The 27,331-nt window shown below is 40.8% G+C and overlaps 1 protein-coding gene across 1 annotated transcript in view; it reads left to right on the top strand.

Annotated features, from left to right (window-relative positions):
• Positions 1-27,331, top strand: part of CPNE8 (copine 8) — a 357,582-nt gene that overhangs the window by 44,434 nt on the left and 285,817 nt on the right. The window lies entirely within an intron of this gene.

Genomic DNA, 27,331 nt, shown 5'->3' with positions numbered 1-27,331 from the left:
CTAGTGCTAAGCGCAACCTCCAGCACAAACATAACTGATCAGGGGGTTTCTTACCCCTGCTTATATCCAATATGTCACTGCCGGCGTCTCACTGTTTAAGCAGCAGCCTCCAAGTAGACAATTCCCATATGCTAGAAGTTGTTTTCAGCAATCTGGCAGCTTTGGCAACCCTGGAGCAGAGAATCCCAGATCAGTATGACCAGTCCTAACATGTTTCTCCTTCAATATACAGCGAAGGTGTCATCAGAGGGTATATTGCTGGTGAGGACTTTTTATTTTTTAAGGAATGTTTTTAACATTGTGTTAAATCTGTGAATAAATTTGGATACATCATTCTTATATAAGTCAATGACCGTTTTAATATAACATGCGCTCCTAGTAGTGAGTGTTCTCTCATCTTTGTCCTCTAGGAAGAGTGCCTAGTTCAGGGTTTGTATTTTTTATATTTTTTAAAGACCTCACATATGTTTATAGTTTGAAAGTTTGCCCTTGATTTGTAGTAAAATAAAAACAAAATGTTGGCTTTAGATCATTTAATCTTTATATATAGCTCCTTTAATATTAGGCTATTGTGGGACCCTATAGCCATACTACTATGTAATATTGAGAACTAGAAATTAACGCTACCCATGTGACATTAGACTTAACATTTAACAGTTATAATCATTTAAAAAAAATAAAAAATCATTCTCTGTAATTGGATTTGTTCTCAGGTTTCTTATTCAAATGAGCTGAAACGGATATATTAGAAATAGTATACTTTGACATAAGGACAGCTTTGGCTAATCGAGAAAAAGGATTCAAAGAAGTTCTGTAATTCAACTATGTAAAAGCCCTGGGTGACAACCAAAGATCTTCCTTGTTTCAAATTTTTGATAATACTACACTAATTGAGTTCTATATAATGGAATCTGAAACAATGGGTAATTGCTTTTTTTTATGTTTTTCCTAATATATTAGTTATGTAACTTATGTTACAATATTCTTTATGATCTCATGTATTTTTTTTATATATTATTGACTTACAAATCCAAGGGGTTTACATTTTATTAATTAGGATTTAAAATATCTGGACTTTATGAAAAACATCAGTAAATTAAAAAACTTTAGTTGAAATATCTTCAACCAGCTAAACACTAATTTCATATAGTAATCTAAAAACATGATGCTTTATGTGCGTGTCTCAGTTATAATAGTATTTCTTAGTTAGTTTACGGATTCATATCCACACTGGTTTTAGGGCAATTCCTACAGAAGTGGTTATTGTATAAGCTTAGTTACATTCTGTGTAGTCTTTTTACATGCAAACAATGAGCCTGATTCTGAGTTGGAGGCAACCCTAAATTTGGATGGATCCCGCAGAGATCTGCTAATCGCTCATGTGCCGTACCAAGCATATGCATACAGAAGTAGATTGAAAGTGTGGATGGATTGATCTGTCTTGTGGTGGATCACTTTTTCCAATAAATGGCTGTTCCTAGGCAGCTACCATGCAATCACACAAAACTAATCCGTCTTGTAAGAGTGTCATGGGTATGAGTGCAGACTTCCATGCTGACGGAGATGGTACACCTGAACCTTTGCAGCTTGCATGGTGTGTAAGTCCAGATACTAACAATGACAGTTGCGGATGAAAAAACAATGAGCAGTCTGGGTTTCCCCAAGACTGGTGGAAACTCAGGTTAGCATACTATAGTAAGCAGGTTGCCTCGACCCTATGGGAAAAAATCCACCTCCGAATTGGGCAGAATGTGTCCTAAAGATTGTTACATCATATCAGTATTGATTATTACTTTAATCAACATTAGAGCCCACACATGCACTTCGTTACAAAAGTTGTTTACGATCCTGCTACCACTAAAGTTTAGTAATTGTTACTGCATAAAGAAGTAAACTATCACCTCAAATGCGTGTATGTAACAGTTTGAGGGAGTAACTGTCATCTGTCCAAATTGCACCTACTGTATGGGTCCTGTACTTACAAATAATTCAGGTCCAAATGCTGTGAATTAAATAAAAAGCTTATTCCCTTTTGTATGACAATTCAAGGAGTAAATGCAACCTAATTTAAGTTACATCTGTGTGCTTTGCAAGCATGCACATTCCGGGTCCCCATATTTTGGATGACATATAAAGCACGTTTGCATCTGGTACATCTTGGGGCATATTCATTTGGCCACTGTAATTTCTATAGGATTTAATACCGCTTTTCTTTAATCTCTGCTTCAGAGCAGTGCAAAGTCGGGAAAAATTGTCTTTTTAAAAAAAAATAAAAAAATTTAGCAATCAGGAATATGAATCACCCCTAAAATAAGTAGAGCATTTATTTGCTTGCAAACATTTTTTAATATATATTTTTTTTAACTGTTCTTAAAAATTTTTTAAAAATCAGCGATTTAAAAGCTAATACGAGCTCCAAATATTTTTCTTTTAGACAGTAATAAATATATTTAATGTTATTCATTATTAATTTGCCTTTTTTCTTAAAGTACAGGCTGATTTCCCCATTTTTTATTTTTTTTTTACATTTACCGTGGGACTTTTCAGAATGTTATCGCGCCTACATTTTTTACAATCAGATAGTGGGAGAATTGGGAGTGTGCATTACCATGTTAATCGGAAATTGGAGGTAATAGGCATGTTAATTTTGGCACAAAAATCTTGTGCCCAATTGGATATGCATCCTTGTGTTTACAAACTGGCTTCTAGCCCCCCTACATGGATGTGCAGTATTTTATTAGGTATTTTTTAAATGTAATGCTGGCCATACACCTGCACAACCAGCATAAGATCCGATTCACCATCCGACTCCCCGGAGCTCCCTGGCAGTCCCAACAGCATATTTGTTGTTTTTCTTAGCACAGGATCTGTCGTATGATCGATCCTGTGCCTCATGCGCTCATCAGGGAAACAGTCATTGAAATTACTTGAATTGCTGCACGATGGATCGCATGAACAAAAGAAACGGCACGATCTGCACAAGATAGGATGGAACATATGTGCTGCACATCTCATCATAAGATCCAATTTAAGGAGCTACGGGATTGTGCATCGCATCTTATCTTATTAAAAAAAATATACGATTTTCACAAGATCCATCATATGACACGGGCAATCGGCCCGAAATCGTGCAGGTGTATGGCCAGCTATAGTTGTTTGATAATCAGTACCAGCTGTTACACAACATTTAACAGAAGCAATCTGCATGGTCATGGTCATCTAACCACAAATGCTTTTAATGTTTGTCTGACTGTAAGGTTTGATATTAATACTATACCATGATTTTGGTAACTGTTATAGTGTACATATATAGTCGTCATTACTCCATCTTAATATAACATAGTAATAGATTTGCTCTATATCCGGTAACAGTTGTTGATTGATTGCATTTGTTACAGGAAGTTTCTCTTGCATCCCATTCATACAATGATCTGCAACATTACAGTTAGCTGATGTTTTTACATAAAACAGTAATCTGTCTTGGCTACCAATACTGTCCTTCAACAGTACATATTGGATAAATCCTAACCTAGCTTAGTGTATATTGTGATACAGTATAACGATTACATGTAGAGTCCAGATGGACACTAAGGGCCATATTCAATTAGCAGCGAAAATGGCCGTTTTTCGCCAAAAAAAAACATTTTCACCAAAAAAACAGGTGAAAACGCAATTGGCCAAAAAAAACTGGAGATAAGTTTTCTCCATCCCTGACCAGGTGAAAAAAAATGCAAACTCCCTATTTTTGGCTAAAAATGTGGGGATTTCTTTCAGAACCCTTTGGACACCCCCCCCCCCTAATGATAAATGAGACCAAAACAATTCTGTAAGTTGCGCACTTTGGTGAAAAATGGCCGCGCAATTTTGGGTGAAAAAAAAAAGAAAAACCGTTGAAATTGATAGGAAACAATTTTTTTCCAGGAAATTACTGTTCCATGTAAATTGGGGATATGTTAAAATGGGTGCAAGTATATTTTCGTGTCGTACAAATGCAATTTTAAAAACCATAAAAAAACGCCTACTTCGACCACTTGCGATGTTTAAAATACGTCACACATCCATACCGTCCCCCGACTGTCAATCTATATCTCCAATATTTCTTAATTTGTAGATGAGGCTATTTATTAAAAATAAAGTTTGACAACAATCCTCTCCTATTCAGTACATAACTTAAGTTATCATATGGTCTAAAGATTTATGATTCATTTCTTGTGATGTAATATCACTTTATACAGTGATCACAAGCATGGCATTACAAAGACCAGACACTTTCTAGAGAAGGATACATCAAGACTAGACAAGTAGATTTATAATCAAGCATAACTATTTGTAGTTTGAGGTAAATACTTTTTAAAAACAAAAAGGAATGGACTTGGGTACCAGGTTTTCTCCAAGTTATGCAAATGTTTTAATGAGTAAGTAGGATAAAGACTAGATTCCTCCATAAGCTTTTAAAAGAAACCTGGAGCTATGGAACAGATATGTAAACTATCTTTAAGCAGCTTTTAATGTATTTAAATAATCTGTATAATTTAGCTTTCACAACCAATTATATTAAAACAAAAATTTAATTTTGGAAGTTAGACATTTAGATAGAGAATGGTAAATTGCAAACAAAAATATTCCATAAAATGGATGTTGTCAATATTATTCAAATTGGCTGTCAAATATTCTTTCAGGGCAGTTCAATAAGGCAATTAAAGATAAGAATTAGTGATCACCTATGACATATTTGGAAGAGATTTGGGGGGTATCCAATTAGCCATAGTAAATTATCAGGTTTTTTCTTTCGGGACCAGATGTCCCGAAAAAGAATCCACAATAACTGCTGTTTTTTCACCTGAAAAAAGGCGAAAACACATAGGTCCGCGAGCTTATTGCGGCACCTATGTGTTTTCGGTAGAACTATCCTATTATTTCGACCGAAATAATAGGATAGGGTGAAAAAAACATCAGCAAAAACCGGGGATAATCGTCGAAAAATCCCCGTTTTTTGCCGATCACGGTGGTCAATTAGCGCCCGAACAATGTTCGGGGCTAATTGGGTACTGCTCTTAATTTCCCATCACTATAACACTATACATAAGTGTTACTGGAGTGGTGTGAGATTTATTAACAATTAAAAAGAACTGGAGAGGAAGCAATTTTACTAATAAAAAATATTTATAGAGCACAATCAAGGTGGATTTTTGAACTGAAGACTTTAGTTCTGAATGGATTAATTGTGGATTTTTTTTTATCCTTTTCTTACTGCATTCATTATTTTTATAAATAATTTTTTATGTCCAATGGAAGTTTGGTTTATAAGCTTTTGATATATTTAACCATGATCATATTATAATAATTGGGGATGTAGGGAGTAGAATAAAATATGCTTATATTGCATATTTATTATAAGTATTTCATTTGTATTATGATTTTTGTGCTGTTATAATTTTCTTTAGTTTAGGGATATAACATTGTAGGGACAATGTTTAACCATTAGTAGGGATGCATAATATAATTGCTTCTATTTTTTTAGATCTTTATTCTTGTTTTTTTGATAAACCATATAGTTGAATCTGATTTTGTGATGCACATGATCAAGATCAAATGTTGATTTCACTTAGATAATTTGTAAGTTTTCTAATATATGTGGTAGATATTAAAATAAGTGAATAATATGTAGAATAGATTTTAGAAATGTACACACCCTTATTTGAAATTGCTATGTGACCTTGAAACCAACAGGATTCAATGGAAAACAAATCATGGTATTGTAGATTTTGTATTACACTTCTTTTTCCTAAAATTGTTTAAAACAAAAATAATTGTCTCTCAATCTTTCTTGCTTGCAGTTTCACATTAATGGTGGGGTAAAGGGATGGAAATATTTATCTCAATTTTAGTCTTTACAGCACCAAAAAACTAAAATTGCAATAAGGGTGTGTATACAATTTTTTAAAATATAATCTTATGTTCTGATATTGATATATGGAGGACTGCATTGTTTTTTTTTCTTTATGATTTCTTTGCTAATTAGTTAATAATTTTTATAATATATATCCTATGGACTGTGATGCACATTATGTATAAATGTCAATCTGTATTAGAACGACATTAGAATAATGATTGGTAATATGGTACATATGTATGGATTTTGGAATTGGGAGTAGTAGGTGAATTAATTGATGCAACAATTAGAGCACTTACAGTCTGGTGCATAAATATTGGGACATTGACAGAATTTTCATATTTTGGCCTCTATTCACCACCACAATGGCTTTGAAATGAAACAATCAAGATGTGCTTTAACTGCAGACTTTCAGATTTAATTGGAGGGTAATTACATCCAAATCAGGTGAACGGTGTAGAAATTACAACGGTTTCTATATGTGCCTCTCACTTTTTAAGGGGCTAAAAGTAATGGGACAAACTAAACAATCCTAAATCTAACTTTCACTTTTAATACTTTGTTGCAAATCCTTTTGCAGGCAATTACAGCCTGAAGTCTGGAACGCATAGACATCACCAGACGCTGGGTTTCATCCATGGTGATGCTCTGCCAGGCCTCTACTGCAAATGTCTTCAGTTCCTGCTTGTTCTTGGGGCATTTTCCCTTCAGTTTTGTCTTCATCAAGTGAAATGCATGTTCAATCAGATTCAGGTCAGGGGATTGACTTGGCCATTGCATAACATTCCACTTTTTAGCCTTAAAAAACTCTTTGGTTGCTTTTGCAGTATGCTTCGGGTCATTGTCCATCTGCACTGTGAAGCGCTGTCCAATGAGTTCTGAAGCATTTGACTGAATATGAGCATATAATATTGCCCGAAACACTTCAGAATTCATTCTGCTGCTTTTGTCAGCAGTCACATCATCAATAAATACAAGGGAACCAGTTCCATTGGCAGCCATACATGCCCACACCATGACACTACCACCACCATGCTTCACTGATGTGGTGGTATGTTTTGGATCATGAGCAGTTCCTTTCCTTCTCCATACTCTTCTCTTCCCATCACTCTGGTACAAGTTGATCTTTGTCTCATCTGTCCATAGGATGTTGTTCCAGAACTGTAATGGCTTTTTTAGATGTTGTTTGGCAAACTCTAATCTGGTCTTCCTGTTTTTGTGGTTCACCAACGGTTTACATCTTGTGGTGAACCCTCTATATTCACTCTTGTGAAGTCTTCTCTTGATTGTTGACTTTGACACATATACACCTACCTCCTGGAGAGTGTTCTTGATTGGGCCAACTGTTGTGAAGGGGTTTTTCTTCACCAGGGAAATAATTCTTCTGTCATCCACCACAGTTGTTTTCCGTGGTCTTCCGTGTCTTTTGGTGTTGCTGAGCTCTCCGGTGCATTGTTTCTTTTTAATGAATGTTCCAAACAGTTGATTTGGCCACACCTAATGTTTTCACTATTTCCCTGATGGGTTTGTTTTGATTTTTCAGCCTAATGATGGCTTGCTTCACTGATAGTGACAGCTCTTTGGATCTCATATTGAGAGTCGACAGCAACTGATTCCAAATGCAGATGTCTCACCTAGAATCAACTCTAGATCTTTTACCTGCTTAATTGATAAAGAAATAACGAGGGAATAGCCCTCACCTGAAAATAGCTTTTGAGTTGATAGTCCCATTACTTTTGGCCCCTTAAAAAGTGGGAGGCACATATAGAAACAGTTGTAATTCCTACACCGTTCACCTGATTTGGATGTAATTACCCTCAAATTAAATCTGAAAGTCTGCAGTTAAAGCACATCTTGTTTGTTTCATTTCAAAGCCATTGTGATGGTGAATAGAGGCCAAAATATGAACATTCTGTCAATGTCCCAATATTTATGCACCTGACTGTAACAATGTATGTTTTTACCTATTTAAACATGAATGCTGATGTTTTCCATGTACTGCGTCCCAGATTAGAACAGAAATTGCTCATTCTATAAAATGGTCTCTGTAATAGATATGACACAATTTTAAAAATTAAATCTGCAAAATCTAAACCTGAAACAACCTATAAAATCAATTGCAGAGAAACACTGTAACAGTAATATGGATAGAATAAGGTACAGCTCTTACCAGGCTATGTAGCATATAGAGAATATAGAAACTTCTCACAGTTAGTGCCATGGCGGAATCAAACTATGTTTTTGAAACATGTTTTTAACTATGTGCAGTTATCACAGATAAACATTGCAGTGGTCACAGAAAGAGTTTGCAGTGATGGCCATTAAGTCTACTCTATAGCCCATGAAATAACTAACACAACATGTTTTACCATAAATGTGACTGTGTATTAAAATACCCTAAACTATTTTCTAGTATCTGAAGTGACCCCCTCTAACTCTCTCCCTTGCATCAGGCTAATGTAATTCATCACCCATCCGCTGTTATTATTCACACATCCAAGGTTTTGCATGACGCATCATCCTTATTGCTCCTGCACTATTTCCTACGTGGTGGGTGGAGAGTGATGACATCATCACTGTGCTAGAGAACCGCTATTTCAGGGAGATTTTTTGGCATTTAGGTAGAGTCTGAAAGTATTCATGAAATACCCATAAAATCAGTTGATGATTCATGTTAACATGTTTCATGTTTTTTTTTTTTTTTATTGAGATTAAACAGTATGGTTTATTTTCCTGCTATAAAATGAACACTGAAAAATTGAGGTTCTGGCCCCATATATCTCAAGCACAATAGAAACAAAGAATCAAAAATTATTCTAAGTGTCAAATCTGAAGCATTAATTTCTTAGGCATATTCACTATAAAACAATATAATCAGTTATATCTAGAAAGACACCCTCAAGAAAAAAATAGAATATTTATTCAAACTGGATTTCTCATTCATTCACATGTACTGATTGTACATTTAGCAGTGTGACTTGCTATCTTTGGTCTTTTCAATGAAAATACAATTACATCTGCTATCTGATCTGCTGGTGTTCACAATAACAATGGTAAAGTAATTAGGCAATCAGCATCTGTCAGTCTTTTTAATTTTATTCTGTCATTTTGCAAAGCTCCCTCTTTAGATCTTGTCATCTCCGTGTTACTGTTATCATAACATGCCATCAACATAACACTAATCTGACAGATCTATAGAACTTGTTCATATTGTCTTTACAAGTGGCTGTTTTATTGATATACAAATCTCAGAAGGCAGAATATGTACAATGGAAAAAATGGGCAATATGATATTTGCATATTTATAGTTACAGTTGTATAATACTATATTACACAGCTTCTGGTCAAGTTTTGTTTTTTAAGACCTGCTATTTGTGTGTGGTGGAGGGGGGTGAGACAATTGCATTTCATGATGACTCTTAAGAGAACAGTATCATTAAAATCAGATTCAAAAAAAGGAAAAGATAATCTTATTGTACTTTAATACCATAGTAAGACCATTACTATGTTACTCCAAAATGTGTTAACTTTGAATGCAAGCCTTTGCAAGCCTTTGAACTATGCCTTCCTGCTCATTTAAAATTCTGTGGCTTTTAATTTGTGTGGCCTATGTTTGCTATAAAAGATCTAGATAGGATAGAGGCATCAGTGATCTCACATCTGTTGTCCAGCAACATAATCTGTGACCTGTGACATCATTATTGACCTTATAGTAGCATCACCCGTACAGGGCTACAAAGTATTCCCCTTGTTCAAAAATAACTAAGCAACTGATGGTTTACTTTGTGTCTATATTATTCACTATCCATTATAACTGTATTTAACTTATAGACATCTTAAAAATAGGAAATAAATACACTACACACAGTACCTGACATGAAAAGAAGGTCCAAATGTTAATGATCTCTTCCTTAAAGTTGTTGGCCAGGAAAAGCAATTGCACACACAATATCTGAATATGAACAACGGGGTGGTCAATACCATATGCACTCCAAATTGAAGTGGGCAATACCATAGCTACCCCATATACTAAGGATTGGGGTCCTCCAATTTGGAGTCATGAAGCAGAAGCTCCCCCCTGATGTTGACTTATAAACTTTCTAGTGAAATGCATGTTCATCCAGACTCAGACAATTCATTTAATGATGGCCATAAGGTCATCTGTCCAGCTATTCAAGCAGTGGGCTGGTTGGAACCAAAATCTGATAATGTATGTGAGCAAATGACAATCGACCATTTGCTCCCAAACCCTGTAAATTGGACAAAAACGGTTGATTAAATCAAACCCCGTGATTAGACAGAATAAGTACTTCTTTTTCACCATTTGATCCATAATTAATTACTAGGTTAATATATTGTATGTTTGCTGTTATCCACAAAAAAACAGCTATTTACATGTGGTTTTTAAAAACTAACTTCTCCTTTATCTTGGAAATGTATTATTTTATTTTACTATAATATGCTTCTTAATTAAATAACTTGCTATGCTTCCATTGTTTAACATTGTATCCATACTGAGAACAGTTTTTATTTGTCTTCTTTCCTTTTTGCTGAAGATAGGATAAATATATTGCTTCTTTTTTAAATAACCTTTTGGTATCATGGCTAAATGGATTATGCATATAGACACATAAACAAAACAGAGGAAGATAGGCAGCACTATTTCTTTTGTCAATTCCTAATCTTGAAGCTATACATAAGCTTTATTAAGAGCTGAAAACTATCTATTTAAAGTGCAAGCAGCTGCTGTGTTGTTGTTTCCTTACTTGGGGACTTGACCTTAATTGGGAACTGCCCCATTGAGCAGAAGAAGGGCTTGTAGGCATCTTCACCAACATCCCCATTCCCCAGGGCAGCCGTGAGGTCCTACCGGATCTGCCTCTGTAACCTTAAAAATGTTGACGTACTTACTTGCCATGTTTTATTTTATTACAGGCCCTGTGAAACAAATACAATTAATGGCTGCATTGTTGCACCTATCCCTGGCATCATCCCGCTTAACTAGCTCACTGCCACACACAACAGCAGACCTACACACGTGCTTGTGCCCCTCTTGCATGCTGTACAACAGCAAACACTAAAGCACAGATGGTCAGTAGACCAGGTTGAGGTACCCAAGCTATTGTATCCAGACAGATCATCAAAAGAAAATGATTATATATGTATGATCATACATTCCACGGCAGTATATTAGTGGCCAGACAGGGACCTGCTAGCTGGATTCCAGCCTCTGTAGCCACTGGGTCCAAATTGGTCAGTCCTTCCATGACGAGCCAGTTTCCAGACGACATCTTGAACTGGCACCACACCACGGGACATTAGCAGTAAGAGTGGATCAGTTCCTATCCGCATGTGGCATCCAAGGACCTTAGGTCTCATCACCATTAGCCCATGGCGGAGTCCACGGCCAAGGGTCCTCCGTGCCTTTCAGAGCCCAGGCATGGGCCACCGGGGGTGGAAAATGCATCCATGGTGGCACAAATTGGTAAAAGCGAGATTAACACATCCCCATAGCTCACATGGCCCAGTCCACGAATGAGCAGAGGCGCTACGTGGCATAGGCATGTGAGCACCCCACCTCCTGTGACAGTCGAACAGGGCTATCTGAGGTGTGATACATGTGAATATGACTTCAGGTTAAGCATATCATCATTAATACGTTTATCCTTTTCCACTTTAGGTGGCAATTATAAGAAGGGAGATGTGCAATATCAACATTTGATTACCACCCTAACCAATTTTTTTCCTCGTTGCTGCTAATATAAGGGAAACGTACAATTCTTTTGTTTTGTTTTCTGTTCCCCAATACTGTAATTAAGGGACATGTGCAATAGCATATTACGTTGACCAAATAAATATAATTCTAGAAAAAAAATTTCTGTTCCCCCTTGCTGTTATTTACAAGGGAAATGTGCACTTCTCTCTGCTGCTATTTTTAGGGATATGTGCAATACAATTATTGAGAGATCAATTGGTTTCTTAATATTGCAACCCTTATTGCTGTTATCTAAATAATAATATTGCACGTTTCCCTGATCTCATTTTGTTACTCTATTACCGCAATTAAGGGACATGTGCAATAGTGTGTAAATATTTACCAATTAGTACCATTCTGGTAATTTTTGTGTTCCTCATTGCTGCTATTACGAGGTCAATGTGCAATTCATCCTTGCCCTGTTATCAGAACACTATCTGGTTTCACAATACCTCAATTATAGGGAAAATGTGCAATGTTCAATGTCTACTACACATGAGTACATGCTAATGTTACCAATATATTTTTTCTCCCTGTTTTATACATATTCTTCTCTGATCTCAGTTAGAAGTGATCATTATCCACCAATTATAGAGCTACAATTAGTACAACCGGAATAGATCGGAAGTACCCTATTAATTCAAGGTCAATACTTTCCTTTTTTTATATTCTCGCCTATGTTGTGGTTCATTTATTAAACCATTATTGAATTTTTGCCATTGGCACCTTCGTGATAATATATTATTCTCTGTATATCACGCAATATTTTTTACAGTAAGTATTTATTAAAAGTTACGTTTAAATTCATTAATACATTGTATTTTCATATACCAAGAGTGCCCCACAAAGGGAATTTTCTTTTTTCTTTTGCCTGTGCAAAAACTCTAAATTAACTATATGGGGGGCCCCAAACACCCACACACTTTACTGTACTGGTAATAGGCTAAGTGCTGTCCTCCTGCATTTGCACGGAGGACTGGATGAATGTAGCAGGGCCAAATGTCCAACCTAGCCTTTCTGAGGGAATGGGCGTGAAGTCCCGGCTGCTAAATAGCCGCCGGTTCATATCCTGATGCCGGCAGCCCGAAGGGAGTAGATTCCGACAGGGCAGGTAAGTACCCTATCCCTACCTGGTTTCATAACTACATCCCCTTTCTGAGATTTCCTAACCAGTTCCTAACAGGCAGAGTTACAGTATGTGCGGTCAAATAGAGTGTGTGGAATGTCCCCTGCATTTACCTACTATGTCCACTTGGACAGCGGAGCTACTTTGCACTACCCTACCTTGGTGGGCCTCTAACATTTCTCACCCTGATCCCTGCCACTAATATGGAGGGAGGCATTCCTGTCACCTCCAAAATGGCCACAAACCCTTACATGGTTTACCTTGCCCCACTAAAACTGGGGCAGGTTCAGCCATGCCAAGATGGCCACCACTAAAGCTTGCCTCTCCAAGGTTGGCCAATGAGGCCTGAAGTGACAGGTTCCCAACTCCAAACATGTCCACTAACCGTAAACCTCAACCTCACACTGTCCCTGTGTGCAGATTCAGGAGCCCGGGATCATGAATGATGATCTATGGTCTCGTGCCACATGCGTCTGCCAGCTACAGGGCTGTGCAGCTGAGCGAAACTTTTAGCGGGCAGCAGGGACACCCGCTGGAGTACAGGGGAAGATGCACAATCACTTCACAGAGACAAATCTGAAGAGACAGCGAATGGGAAAAAATAGGAAGAGCAAAAGAGAAATAAAGAAAAAACTTACAAGAGAAAGCCCTCTCTCCCATACCCTCTTACCAGGGTCCCCGCAGCCCTTTCCTCCTAGCCTGCCAGTGTTTGATTCGGCTTGCAGGCTGCAGGTATCAAGGAAGCGGGGACGGAGGGGGTGCCAGAGAGCAGAAGACGACGGGGAGGGTTGATAATAGCTGGCGTGTAAACGTCAACTTCTGAAGTGATTAGGGTTCTGTACGCAATCTCAGGGTGGCGTACAGCTTCACTGTCAAATTCCCCAAAAAAAGCATTCTAGGAACTTAATGAATTACAGAATTTCTACATCCCCATACTAAAGAATGGGGACTGTGGAAATTATTGGGGCAGATTTGTAATCAGGAGATATGAGTGATATCTTCTGTGTTACAGCAATGATGAATGGCCCTGACACTTAATTTATACAAAAGTAGGTGAAAATGTTAATTTTCACCAGTTTTTGTATAAATTAAGTGATTATGAATAGACCCCCAAGTGGCTGCATACAGGAAAGATCCAGTGTATTATCAGCTCGTGTTCTCCACCACCTCTCTGGTCATTGGGCCTTTTACCCTCAAGTAATTAAACATTAACTCTATATTAACCTGAAGCAACTGGCCAGTTACCTTTAACACCACATGCACAATAAAGGTTCTAGTAATAACTACACCAATATCGCCACCCACCCACAGAACTAATATTCATTGTGATTACTTTGAATACATGCTTCTTTATTCCACCTGTAGCTGTTCAGAGCTCCCCTGTAAATCCCAGAGTGGGTTATCCCTCTTGCTGCCACGCCATTTTCATATGAACTATCGGTAATGGGCTCCATGTACTGTAGATGTATATGTACTGTAATAATGTGTTTTAACTGGGTTGGGAAAGAGATGCTGATGCTCGGGATCCAAGCTGTCAGAATCCCGACGCCGGCATCCCGACAGGGTTAGAATACCAAAACCTTTCGGGCAGGATGCTAACCCACCCCCTCTCCCTAACCCTCCCTTCCCGCTGCCTAAACCTAACCTCCCCCTAGTGCCTAAACCTAACCTCCCCCCGCATCCCATTTTAACTTATTATATTTAATGCACTGTGCGCAGTTGTAAAATTGTGGAAACACATGTTTAAATGTATGGACTATGCACTTACAGGAAGGTATTTTGTTTTAGAATGCTTTTACATTTGGAAACAGATTGTTCATGGAGGAGATTCTCATATAGGAAGTGAGATTTTAATTACCTGACCTAGAAAAATGTGTAGTGTGAAATGACAAGGGCTCTATTTACTACAATCTGCATATGGAATGCAGATTGTAGTGTGATATCAACGACTGAATTCGCATTGCGAATTCAGCCAATATCACAGGGATTTACTACAAATCCCTTGCAAGGACAGAGCTTGCAATAAAGCTCTGTCCCTGCGAATCCCCTTCGGAGCTTTATCACTGTATTTTCGCAAAAAAATACCATGATTAAGTGCCCGCGCATGCGCCGACCGGTCGCCGCTGCTGCCCCCCCGGCGCTAAGCCACACCCCCTCGATCGCAGACTCCACACAACCCCCCCTCGCAACCCCCCTCTCCCTTAATTACACTTACCTGCATGCTCCGAGCCTCCAGTGATGTTCTCCATTCCTCTGGTCAGGTGATCTCCCATACTGCACTGGGACCCGATCACCTGATGACCGGGCAGCAGTGCACTATGGGAGACCAGCTGACCGGAGGGGAGTCCTCACCGGAGGCCCGATCACTGGTCCCTGGAGTCAGGCAAGTAAATTTTTTTTTTTTTTTTTACTATTTTTTTAAACTTTTTTTTACAGTAATCAGCTTGCGGTCTGTTTAGACCACACAGCTGATTACTGGGACCGACTCCCGGCTCTGCTCTCCCCGTTAGAGCAGGGCAGAAGTCCGGTAACCGGGGGAGACCCTGGATAATGCCACCTCCCAGGTGGCGTTATTATCACAGGGCTTTCCCTGATATTTTTTCACATTTTATTTTTAGTAACTCTGGTCGGATCACATTTCCCATTACAGTTATGGGAAATGCGATCTGCTTTACTAAAAATAAGTGATACTTAGGGGTTGGAGTAGAATTTTACGAATTCTACTCCAATTGCCCGGTAATAACTATAGGTGATACTAAAATAATGTGAAAAGGGTGTGAAAACACCCTTTTCCACTTTATTTTAGTCAAAATAATGTTAATAAATAGAGCCCAAAGAGCTCTACTCATTATTACTTCATTTCTACAAAATTTTTTACACATATCTCTCCTGCTTACCTTTCTCTCCCGAAATGGCCCGCTGTCCCATTCTCTACTATGTGGACAGTAATTCATCAAGCTTTGAAAATACAATATTTTCGGAGCTTGACTGCGAGAGCATTCACCAATCTCAAGATGGCGTTTGCTCCCGCAACCCTCCACCCCATACTTGCCAACTCTCCCTCATTGTCAGGGAGACTCCCTGAAATAGTAGCAATCTCCCTGAAGAGTCCAGCAATCTCCCTCATTTCATACTTACCCCCATTATGACACTGTTATATATAAAAAATACAGAGATATATACATTCAAATGGGATCATTAGTATCATTTGCCTGCACAGGTTATAAGGCACAATGATCCCTATGCATTTTCTGAACAGTATCAGTGTGTTTTAATCAACAAGTAAGTCTTACTAACTGCTTTGGGGCTCATTTACATTTGGATGTAAGTCAGTATTATGACACGCCTCTCAGATGTAGCAGTACATGCCCACTTTACCCCCATGCTCATAGGTGCTGCTTACACATTCTCCCTGAAAAGCTTTTTCAAAAGTAGGCAAGTATGCTCCACCCCTGTCTGTCTCCTTCTGCCAGATGGCAGGACTTTTGTGCGCCTGTGTGAACTCTAGGTCACGCAGGTGCACTAGTTTCACTGCTCCGAAAGGAACAGTGAAAAGTTTCGGGGAGACAGCTAATTTTTGGATTAGCTTTCTTCATGCCAGAGCAATGATGAGTTGAAATGTTAATTATCGGGGCATGCTCAGACCCTAATAATTATCACAGGGCTTGACAAATTTTTCTAAAATCTAGGAGCAAGGATGAAATTGTAGGAGCCAGACCACCGCCCTCCCAAAAAAATTGCAGGAGTGAGTAAGGAGCACAGCAGTGTGTTATGCAACCTTTATACACACTATACTAGTCCACAAAATGGTCACAGTTGAATGGCTTCAGTAAAATGGAGACCCCCTCACTGCTCTGCACAACTCCCCTGCTCCACCCTCCAGTAATAACGGATTACATTACACATAAAACAATGGTGCCAGAAAGTACAACAAAACCCCCCTCCCCTCATGGTCATACTACTATCCCTCTGAAGTTGCTCCGTAATCCTTGGCCACGCATAGACCCTACTACCGGAGAGCTCTATGCAGTTGGAGAGAGGAGACAGTAGACAGTTGGGACGTACAGGAGGATCAGCGTAGACTGGTACAGACAGCAGGGATCAGAGCAGGCCAGGATGGGATGGACACAGGCACAGCAGTCACCGTAGGCAACACTCAGCACATGCACTCCTGTGCATGATATGAACACCGCAATACTATAGGCATGAAACTCCCCAGAGTTGATGAGGATCTGATTACTCCCTCCCTGCAAAATCTGGTAGCCAGGCAGCAAAATCTGGTAGCCATGGCAACCTGGCCCTCGGGATTTGCCGAGCCCTGAATTACCATAATGAATAGAGCCCCAAATGTTTGTTTACAATCAATGCACTCCAGTGGTTATTCATGTATTGTGGAGCTTTTCTAAGGTATTAGCAAAGAGAGTTATATGCTAGTTCAGATTGTTTTTGGGCAAACTGGTTTGGTTGGTATATGTATGAAAGGAGAGAGGAAGTTGTTTGGCTCCTTTGAATTGTAAGATGTATTTATTTAAATTTTGAAAGATAATTGGCTGATTGGTATAATAGTCCTAGAGGTCTGGGGGAGAGGGGCAGGTCTGTAGTCTTGTGTTGTTTCCACTTGCTATAAAAGAGGGCCTACTGTACGAACCCTGATGTGTGTGTATATCGTGGCAATCCCCATCTGCAATGGGAATTGTCACGACATTTGCACAATAAACATCTTGCCCTGCAGAGGCCTGCATCTAACTGTATCCTGTGACCATGAGAATAGTAAAAAAACCAAAAATGTTCCATTCTCCGGCTATTCTGGATTGAGCCCACTGTCTGAAAGCTAAAAACCTCTGCCAGTTTACCATGAAGACTAGTCATAGTGAGGGACCAGTGGGAATTGGCCAAAACCAACCAGTAAGTGTTGAAGCAGCTTGTCCACACATACCCGGAACAAGTGGTTCAATGTTCCGGTGTAGGAACGTGGTGGTGGCAGTGAAGTACCTGGCCACTACGCAGTAGGAGGAGTCAGTAACAGGTGGTTACTGACAGTGAGGCGGAATCCCTAGGGGGTGGTGAAGTAAGCCTACTCAGGGATGAGTAACCACCCCCTATTTCAAGACAAAAAATCTGTATTCGCCTTGCAGAGCAAGGTTATCCAGTCACAATCATGTATTCTTTTTGCATAATTTTCCTAAATTACAAAATAAAATGTGTAATGTAAAGGTGGGTACACACCTGACAGATATATGTGCAGATCGAGTGATCTGCAGATATATCTGCAGATGATGATCGTTCATACACACTGAATGACCATCATCTGCATGCTGCAGCGGGTCCCGGCGGCCAGGGGGGGATAGGGGGCGTGGCATAATTGTGGAAGGTGTGGCCATGCCCCCTTCGAAAAAACAAAAACACATTTGCAGCGCTGGGGAGGGGGGCGGGGTATGCCCCTCGGCCCGGCGCACAGCCAATTGGGGCACGGTCAGCGTGATCGCTCCGCCCTTTGGCATAGGAGACTGCTCAGGCTGCTGCTTTGGCAGCCTCGGACAGTCTCCCAGTGCAGCCCAGCACACAGCAGCGTGTGCTGGGATGCTGTGGATGGGGAGCTGTGCCGGACCCGGTAAGTAGTACCTGCTCGCGGCTCCCCCCCAGATAGATATGTCTGCAGACATATCTGTTCATTGGCTGTGCAGACTGGCCGACGGGGGCACGATATATTGGCCGATCAATTGATCGACCAATATATCGGCCAGTGTGTACCCAGCATTAGGTTGGCAGGAAAGTGAAAAATCAAGGACTCCACTATTTGCCTAAGTTGCATATCTCATTCTCATGATTGCGTGTAAAACTAAGATGATATTGTCTGGTTAGAATACAATGAATCCTATTTTTTCCCAAGTAGTGGTAAGCCACTGTAAGAGGGGTGCGGTGCAGTGCCTGCTGCCGTGCAGGTGTACTTCCATTCCTTACCTTGCGTCGCACCCTCTCACCTACAGGCCGTGTGTTAAACAGACGGTCCTGGAACTCCCAAACAAAACACGGACACGATGACCTAGGAGGAAGGAGACGATGTGAGTACCGTCCTTCCTCATGTCAACCGACACGCCCTACCGAACCGAGGGATAAATTCAGGTTTTAAGTGAAGATCATCACTGGCACTTTTGGCCTCAGATCCCGAGTTTTCACCTATCTATACTCACGCAGCAGGTGAAGACCCGTCCTTGCACCTTGATGCAAGGTTCACTGTCCACCCATAAGGAAGGAAGGATAGGTAGTGACAAACAAACAGGGAGAGACAGTACACACAGATATTTCTCACCGTGTCCACTCTTGCTCTTCATCCACTCACTCGCCTACAGTTCCCTGCAAGGAGATACACACCACAGCCGTGCAGGGCCTAAACCTATGTCATGCAACTATAAAAACTAAGACAACATAGCCCTCAACCCACAGTGTGTGTGTGCGCGACATGTATAACAACAACTAAACTTTTACCCTGCACGGAACACCAAACACAGTTATAAGTACACAAGAGCAAAACACAGTGCTGTCCCATTAAATGCCTGCTACCTGCCTATCCAGAGCTGGCCAGCTCCTCTTCTTAGTGACTGGGGAAACACTACCTTATTTGATGGGAGCCTGACCGCTCTCCACGGGGGTTTCTGCTCACACCTCTAATCGATTACACAGGGGCTGCCAACTTTCTATACCAGTGGTCTGGGCCTATTGCCCAGACCCCTTTATTAATGTGCTGCCTCAGGCCTATGGGCCTGTCCTATGGTGGGCTCAGGGGATGGCTGGGGCCTAATGCCCAGGGCCACTTTACTCATAGCTCAGGTGGTGGCCGGGGCCTAATGCCCAGGGCCACTTTCCTCAGGGCTCAGTCCTATGGGCCTGCCTACCAAGGGGCTTATTGTATAGGGCCTAACACCCTGCTGAATTGGGTACAGGTCTATGGCCTGGCTGCCGGGCGGCGGGCTACAATAAACCCGCTCCCGGAGCCAAGTATGGAACACTGCATCCGACACTTGACCGGCGCTGGTGGCAGATACTCCGTTCCAGCGCCAGCTACCTGCAGCCTCTGCTTACCTGACACTGGGAGCAAACACAGCATCCCAGCGCCGGACGCTGATGTGTCCTGCAGGGGACACATGACTTGTACCGATGCTGGGATCAGCCCCTTGATCCCAGCACGGCTCTCCACACCACTATTACAGCAAAAATGCCTTTCTCGTCCCTTATCTTTTTTTTAAAAAGTGTCACAGATCTTTCCTGCACCAACATATATTTTTATGCATTTTATCGCCATTCCCATTGATCTCTATGGGTGTCAAACTGTGCTCAGGCCAATCACAGAAAAGCACTTACTGGGCATATGCTGTATCTTTGGCTTGTATATGCACTGTTTAATCATATTGTAGAGAAGATTTTTGCATCATTGATATTTAGTAGAGATGAGCGGTACGGATTCTGGGCCTGATTCAGAGCTGCTCGTAAGCGGCCGCCCGTTCGCTATGAGCGATGTTCGCACAACTGCGCATGCATATGGGTCTTAATGCGCATGCGCAAACCAGTCATTGCGGTCGGAAATCGAGCACTCGCAAAACAGCGAGGGGCTGCTAATTTGATTGTCAGAATGTACCGTTTGAGAGTGGTAAGAGGGGAAGGTGCTTGAAAACGGGGGAGTGGAGATCCGAATGCAGGCGTGCCTAACGGTAAAAAGGGCATTTAATGGGAGTGCATAATTAGTAAAGGAGTGTCATCGACCACGTCACTTGGTTGTCTGTTAGCCTGAAATGCTCGCAGTGATTGCGGTAGGAAAAACCTACCACAAGCACTGCGAGTATTTCAGATGCCTTTCGATGTACCTGATTAATCTAATAAATACCGGAGATGACGTGTGATGCGAACGGCAAAGGGGCGTCTTTACAAAGTAGCGAGCGCATTTTTTGTTCGCTCGCTCAGACATAGAGGCATCAACAAACCGCAATGAGCGAGCGCTCAATTTAAATAGCCGGCCCCTATTTTGTAACGACCGTCCGCAAATAGCGTCTGGCTCTGAATCAGGCCCTCTGTGCAATCCGAACCGCTCCGAACATAGGGGATCCGAGTCCACCTGAACGCTGTTCGGGTGTTCCCCACCTGACTCGGATCCCCGTTTGGGGCCGAACGGCGGCCGACTGATGTCGGATTCTCGCAGGGCTCCTCGAGTGTAGGGCAGAATACTGTGATAGCGGTCTGCCCTACACAGAACAAACACACAGCCGCCAGCGGCAGCTGTGTGTTTGTTACAGCAGCCAATGAGAGTAACACAGACTCTCATTGGCTGCTGCACGGAGGAAGCCGGCTGGAGCTCACTCATGAGCTCCGTCTTCCGGCTCCCTCCTCGTTGCGTGGCAGCAGAGCGGACGGCGGCTGGAGCGGGGATACAGGTAAGTTTTTTTTTTTTTTGTGTATGGGAGCCTGCTAATAGGGGGGCATACTACAGGGGTCCTACTGCTGGGGGGCATACTACAGGGGGCCTGCTACTGGGGGGGCATACCACAGGGGGCCTACTACTGGGGGGGCATACTACAGGGGGCCTACTACTGGGGGAGCATACTACAGGGGGCCTGCTACTGGGGGGCCTACTACTGGGGGAGCATACTACAGGGGGCCTGCTACTGGGGGGCATACTACAGGGGGGCATACTACGGGGGGCCTGCTACTGGGGGGGCCTGCTACTGGGGGGGCCTGCTACTGGGAGGCCTGCTACTGGGGGGCATACTGCTGGGGGGGCATACTACAGGGGGCCTGTTACTGGGGAGCCTACTGCTGGGGGAGCATACTACTGGGGGCCTGCTACTGGGGGGCATACTACAGGGGGCCTGCTTATGGGGGCCTGCTTATGGGGGCATACTACTGGGGAGGGCATACTACTGGGGGCCTGCTTATGGGGGCATACTACTGGGGGGGCTGCTAATGGGGGGCATACTACTGGGTGGGCATACTACTGGGGAGGGCACTGCATAGGGGGCCCTACTACTAAGGGGACCGCATAGGGGGCACCACTGCTGGGGGCATTGTGTAAGGGACACCACTGCTGGGGGCATTGTGTAAGGGACACTACTACTGTGGGCTTTGTGTATCAGGGTCACTTACTGTGGGCATTGTGTAAAAGGGGCACTACTATGGGCATTGTGTAAAAGGGGCACTACTGTCTGTCGTAACATAAATAGCCGCGGGGGGAGGATTAGGTTTAGGGTTCCCGGGGGTGGACTTAGGGTTAGGCACCCCCTCGGGAGGTTAGGTTTAGGCTAGGGGGGGAAGGGGGGGTTAGCATTAGGCACCCCCAGGGGGGACTTGGGTTTAGGTGGCTGGGAAGGGCGGGTTAGGTTTAGGCACTTAGAGGGGGGAAGGTTAGGGTTAGGGGTAGAAATAGGTCAGTCAATACTTACCTTAGGACGATCGGGATTTCCTCCTCTGCCGGGATGCCGTTGTCGGGATTCCAACCGCCGGGCATAGGTCCGGCGGTAAATCATACTGATTCCGGGAAACTATGTGCAGTTTGATTACTGTACATACATGTCCAACCCCTCAGTGGCTGCTCTGTGACCTATCATACATTGTCACAGACCTCTTGTTTTCCCGCATTGCTCCTGTTGTGGAGGGCGGGCTGTGTGGAGGAAAACACACATACAACTACTGCTCTGTAGCCTCCTGACTTCCACTTTTCTTTTGCCTTATTTGATGGTGCACTGAGCGCTCCTCGCCATAGACTCCTCCTCCATCGACCCCATCCTTCCCGGCATTCTTACTTGCCTGGTAGGTACTTGACTTCCTGTAGTGAGTGCTGCTGGAAGGTGCAGCCTCTACTGCTGTACTGCAGAGGCACTGAATCTGAATCCCCTACTTAATCAGCCTATGCTGATTGGACATTGACTGCAGGAAAGGCACATATATAGTGTGGTATGGCTGTAGGTGTATTGCCAAGCGTAATGGTGTGAAATGCCCTGGTGCAACACAGGTATCCTGTATGTAGGACTATCTCATGAGAGGAGTCCACTTTGTTAGAAATACAGAATCCAAAGAAAGTATTTGCATATAGCATACTTTAATTGTTCCACAAGTAGATCATCATATTCATACATAAATTACAAGTTAATACAAATGTCTTGTATAATATTTGTACATTACCAAATTGTTCTAAATGCCCTCTAGCATACAATGAAATCTGTTGCCTTTTAATCAATGCGTTATGCCCGTTAAATATGTTAACCATATAGAGAGGAAAACATACTTTGGACCAAAAAAAACAGTTCTCTGAGTCATGTCTGTAGTTGCTATTGAGCGGATTTTAATGTGCTTCTTAATCCCGCCCACAGGCATGTCACTGGGATTATGTTAGGTTTCGGATATGTTAGTGAATCGAGGATTCAGTATATTGACCTCTAATAGTCTGGATTGTCACTAATTCCAGCCATGGATCTTAAATACATGTAGATATGAGAATAGACATTATTTACCTCGGTTTAGAAGACATTTAAGGAAATTAGAAATTAGAGAGAACAAAAGGATTATTAGTCAAAATAGTATAATTAAGCATTGTGTATATGTATGTTTGTAGATGGGGAGCAAAAAGCAAAATTGCTGAGAAGACTACAAAAATTGGGAAATGGATCATAAACGGGAGGAGATCCTTCAACTGGCCAATGTTAAATAAAGAACATAATTAATAAAATGACAATAAAAATATTATTAAAATCTAGAAAAAAAATTATATAAATATATAAATAGATATAATAATCATAGGTATTTGAAGTAATAAAGGGTGATGAAAATTATACTATTGAATTTTAAATAAGGGGTGAGAGTAGTAATTTATTCATGAGTATTGTATCGTCAGAAATTGTGAGGGTTATCATCCATAAAGAGGTGTAACCATTATGTTACATTTATAATTGTTGTGAATTGTAAAGGAGGTGCTAAAGTATGTGAAAGTGTGTGTGCCCATGCATACACATATACACACGCCTCAACATAGATATATCTGGAAAAAAGTATGTATGCGCTAAAGTGTATGTACATAATAAAAGTGTTAAATTGTGGGTGTACAACACTACATAGAACCAATACAAAAGAGGGAGGGGGGGGGTTGTTTATATAATATAACCCATGTGAAATGAGCAGGTGTAAGGTGAAAAAAAATGGAATGATACATAAGATTGATGTGCATATCCTACAAATTTTGTAGGGTGCTAAACAACCATCATCTAGAGTAGTGTAAAATGATATTAGTGTGACATATTGAAATGAGTGAGTGAAATAAAATAATAATGGTAAAATCGTGTAATGTGAAAAACTGTGATGGTAATCAAAAACCTTATGTGTAAAAACCAAATGAGTGAGGAGCAGAAAGCAATTATATATATAAAAAGCAACCCAAACCTATAAATTTTATGGACTCAAAATTTGTACTATTAGGAAGCATCATGCATAAATTTACTATAAAACATAATATTGTATTGTCCAAAAGTCAAACCTAAATATATGCCACATTTTCTATAAAATATAAGATTATAAAAGTATGATTATGTAAAAAGGAGAAAAAAATGGCCATAAAAATAAATGGAGGCAGGGAAGGAGGGGAGCAGGATCCCAAGTGCATCAAGTTTATATATTTATAAAAATTTACTATAATTGATGTGTTCATTCATTCCATTGGGAGTGAGAGCACCTAATTTGAATGTCCATTCACTCTCTCGTTTGATTAGTTCCTGCGTTATATCCCCTCCTCAGATTCCAAGCTTGACCTTCTCCAATCCAAAAATCCGTAGATCTTTGTGATTCCCCTTATGATAATTGTGAAAGTGACGTGCCACCGAAGTAAGTTTCCTACATTTTGTAAGGTCAGATGAGACGTTCCTAATAGATCCTGGATTCTATGCTTGATTCGAGGATTCTATGCTTGAATATTCTTGAGGTCATCCCCACATATTTCATGTCACAACTACATGCTATGCAGTAAATGACAACTGACGTATTACAGTTTATGTAGTCCTTCAGCAGGATTTTGTAGCCGTATTTGTCCATGATATTATCACATTTAACCATGTATTGACAGGCCTTACAAGACCCACATGAAAAAGATCCTTTGAATGCTCCTCCACTTGTTGATTGTTTGGTAAAGTGACTACTTACAAAGGTGTCTTTTAAATTCTTAGATCTCCACCATCCCATGGCCACCTTGTTGCCTAATGTATGAGATACGTCTTTGTCTAGATATAAAATAGACCAATGTTTTTGGATTATATTAGCTCCTCAGATTTTGTTTTCATTTTCGCTGTTTTGTGTGTGTCTTCCAAAAAGATTAGAGATTCCCTATGAATGGGGGAGATGCTAGTTTTGGCTTTCTTAATACTCCTCTTACTATAGCCTCTCTAATTAGTCTTTCAGTTAGTTCAACACTTTTCTGTTTATATACCTGTGATTCTGAACAGTTGCATTTTAACCGTAAATATTCCCCTTTGGGTAACTTTTCCACTGTAGGTGAAAAGTGTGCGCTAGTTTGATGTAGGAGGCTGTTGGTTGCGGTTTCTTTCCTGTAGAGTACCGTATGTAATCTTGCCCCTGTTTTATAAATTTTCAAGTCCAAGAAGGGTACCCAAATCTGACTGAAATGATGGTTTAATCTTAAATTGATGGAATTCTTATTAAGCTCATTAATGAAGCCTAGAAGTGTTTCTTCATCTCCCTCCCATATCATCAGTATGTCGTAAATGTACCGCCACCATCCTACGACAGATTGTGTATACTGATCCATGGTCTCAGGTGGAGGTCCACAAATCTACTGGCTTTCTTGGATAGCCCCCCTATCCCTGAGATAGGTCTACCGGGTGGTTCATGGACGTTCTTGTGAACTTTAGGAAGCAAATAGAATGTTGGAACCTTAGGATTGAGAATCTTCAAATATTCTTATAATACTGGTTAAGAATAATCCCATAATCCCTTCCTTTAGGGCCTGATCGATCAGTCTGTTGAAGAGTGTGGTGAAATTCTTGGTTGGGTTAAATAAAATCCTTTTGTAACAGCTCTCCTCATTCAGTTGGCGCATTGCTTCTTTCAGATACATGTCTGTGGGCCAGATAACATTTCCTCCTTTATCGGAGGGCTTGATAACCACCCCTTCCCATTGTTGAATATCTTTTGAGTGTTTTAATTTCCTCCTTATTCAAATTACCGCTCACATGTTTTCGATGTTTGTTCTTCTGATAGAGTATGTCCAGATCCCTTTTCACTAATTCTTGGAAGATCTTTACTTCTGGACTGATGTGTTCTTGGGGAAAGAAATGGGATTTTTTCTTGCATAAAGGTCTGGTTTGATTCAATGTTGCATCTGTTAGGATGCTGTCTTGTTGGAGTTCTTCTAATATAGATAAAGCATCCAAATCTTCTTCACACAGAGTAACATTATCTCTAGCTTGATAGATTGTCCAGAACTGGTTTTGGGTTTTCTAATAAGTCCCTTCTATGGTTTGCAAAGTGTTTTTTTAAAAGAAGTTTACGACCAAACAATTTAAGGTCCTTCTCCCACCCGAATCGGTCGAAAGATCTTGTTGGAGAAAATGAAAGTCCCTTTCTTAGGATAGAAGTTTCTAATTCTGTAAGTGTCCTGTTGGAGTGATTAATAACTTTCAGGTTTTGATTGATGATCGTTATCTCTTTGGGGTCCTGATTGGATATCTGGGTGGTATCTGACAGTTCCAATCTGGTTGTTCCTCTGGATCTCTTCTTGCCCCGCCTCCTCTTCCTCTTGTACGGTATTTCGTTCTTCCTCCTCTTCCTAGTCCTAAAAAAGAAGCTGAAGGGTGCTGTTCTTCATATATATCTTGATGTTGGTTGAAGTTGGGGGTCTAGTCATATCCTGCTCTGAAAAGTCCTCTCCCCCTGAGGATTCCATCTCTGATGAAGTATAGGTTTTTTGGGGTTTAAAGGTTGGCCTCCTGACGTTACTTTTATTCCATCTGAAAATATTCCCAGTCTGGAAATCTCGTCTATCCCTCTTGAATTTATGTCTCTTCCTCTCAATAATTTCAAGCTCATATGTCTCAAGTTCTTTTTTTATATTTCTCGAAAGTCTTCTGAAACCTAGTGTCTTTCTCCCAGTTTTCCAATTTCTTCCCCAATTCATCAATTTCTTTTTCGCATTCGTTTAATGTGATATGGTTGTGTTTTATGAGAAGAGACATCAGGTCTTGGGAGCATTTAAGAAGAATTGCTTCCCAATCTTTGTTCAGACTATCAGTGGCCAATTTGAAAGCCGGGAAAGTCTTGGGTCGTAAACCCCTAAGGGTAATTTTGTATTTTAAATAGTTCTCTAAGGTCGTTATGTCCCAAGATACTCTAGTTCTTCGTTGTAAAGTGGACCTCAATTTGTGGAGATCCATGTCCCAACTATCTTTGGATGTATCTGTTAACGAGAAATCAGAAAAAATGTCCTCTAAATTCTCAGGAATCTTTCTTTTAATTAATAACTCATTTTTGAGGGAAAATGTTGCCATGATGTTTGTTGTAAAAAGGCTTAGTC

Source organism: Taudactylus pleione, unplaced genomic scaffold (genome assembly GCF_031769625.1).
Source record: "Taudactylus pleione unplaced genomic scaffold, aTauple2 ptg000251l, whole genome shotgun sequence".
In the NCBI taxonomy this organism is placed as follows: domain Eukaryota; kingdom Metazoa; phylum Chordata; class Amphibia; order Anura; family Myobatrachidae; genus Taudactylus; species Taudactylus pleione.
This window is presented reverse-complemented; position numbering and strand designations above follow the sequence as displayed.